Genomic DNA, 1,876 nt, shown 5'->3' with positions numbered 1-1,876 from the left:
GGAGGGAGAGAGAGGGAGGGAGGAGAAGGGGCGGAAATTTTCTGTTCTTGTATCTCAATTCAAATATCTGACAACAGTCTTGCAGCCCAGGGTGCTAAGTGATCAGGAGTGGGACCATGGAGCTGAGACTGTTCCCAGATCAGCAGAGAGCTCAGGGCGTTGCAGCAACCTAACTGGGGGCTGAATACGGACCTTGATTTTACAGTGAAGGATCTTGGTCTTCATTGGTGTGCTTCAGTGGAGATTTGGGTGGTCTTGTTGTGCTCACTCTTCCTCACTGGTCCCATTTGCTTCCAGTGTCACTTTTCTTGGCAAGAAAAACCTACAGGCCTGAAATGTGGCTACAACAGCAACTGCAGAGCTGTTGTCTTTCAGGGGTTCCCATTATAGAGAAGAACAGATCTCAGTGTTGGAGTTTCACCCATGAAGCAGAGAGCAGCAGGGAGGGATTTAAGCTGGGGATACAGGAGGAGAGAAGGGAGAAAAGAGAGGGAAGAAACAGAAGTCATCACTGAAAATAAAACTAGATTGTGTCTGAGGACATCGCAGGAGGAAATCTCATGACAGTTGCTCCACAAGCAGCACTGAGGGCTGCAAAGCCCATCTTGGTGGCAAGGTCCTTCCCAAGCAACAGCCAGTGGAGCCCTGGATGTGTCCAGCACATATAACCCGGGGGGCTGCGGAGGGGAGCAATATCTGCAGGGGCACTGGTGAGCAAAGAGATCCAGCTAATGCACCCATCTATCAGATTAAGCTGTCAAAACCCAAACCACTTCCATCACTGTCCGAGGAGAGACTCACTCCCTGCTTAATGGGATGTCTGTCCTGTTGTTGTCACCCCAGGGAGAGAGGCCGCTGCCACCACAGTGTGCAGCCGGCTGTGAGTTTAAAATCCTATTAAACAGGGACTAACAGTTGCAAAAAGAAAGCAGGTATCCCCTAGTGGGGATTTAAAGATGTTTAGACATAATTTGATTTCCCAAGCAGATGTCATTATTGTTAAACAGTTGCCCACTTGATATGTTCAAGTTGATGGCTGTAATTGCTAAAATTAGCAGGTCTGCATAGAGCAAAGGTCAGTCGGTTAATATCGTGATTTAGTATTTTATGAAGTAATTCCAAATGCTTTTATGCATGTTTTTGTTTTTGCAGCCTAAGCCCACATTAAAGTAGTTGTGGGCCCTGCTAATAAAATAATGACTCAGCCTCTCAGCACAGGCTGCTGGCCGTGCTCGGTGACGGAGTTCCATCCACCTTCGCTCCCTGCTCTGCTGGTGCCACAGGCAGCCAGGGCCACACGCTTGGGTCTGGAGCTGCAGTCAGAAGGGAGGCTTCCAGCTGCCCCCAAGTGTGACATCTTCAAGCAGAGCTGGTGCTGGAAATCAGCCCATCAAGTCCAGCAGTCACTGGAAGGATGATGGGCTGGTTTCCATCAGCAGCTGAGCACGAGGGTGTGCAGCTGGTACCCCTGGTCCTCATAGGGGGATCGACTGCATGTGCAAGTGCATGCAAGCACCTTCAGCCATGAGCACACCTAAAAGACTCACCACTGACCAGGCAAGGTCCCAAAATACAGGTTTTTGGAGGGAAGAGGCATTTTTGGAAGAGGAACAGAGAACTGGAATTGGGCAAGGCAAAGACTCACAAGTTTGTGCTGTGGCTGGTTAGACATCTGGTGCTGCCTCCTCCGGTGCTGCAGCTGCTAAATGGCATGAGAAAAAGCTTTTTAAAACTCCTTGAATGTGTTGGTGTTTTGTTGGCAGGCTCAGTGTTAGTCTGATCCAATGTCCTGGGACAGAACAGGGTTTGCTTCCAAGACAAGGTGTGTTGGGGTTCACTTACCTTTGTGTGTAACAGAGACACAACCCATTCCCGG

The sequence above is a fragment of the Corvus brachyrhynchos genome, unplaced genomic scaffold (genome assembly GCF_000691975.1).
Source record: "Corvus brachyrhynchos isolate BGI_N302 unplaced genomic scaffold, ASM69197v1 scaffold4, whole genome shotgun sequence".
Classification (NCBI taxonomy): domain Eukaryota; kingdom Metazoa; phylum Chordata; class Aves; order Passeriformes; family Corvidae; genus Corvus; species Corvus brachyrhynchos.
This window is presented reverse-complemented; position numbering follows the sequence as displayed.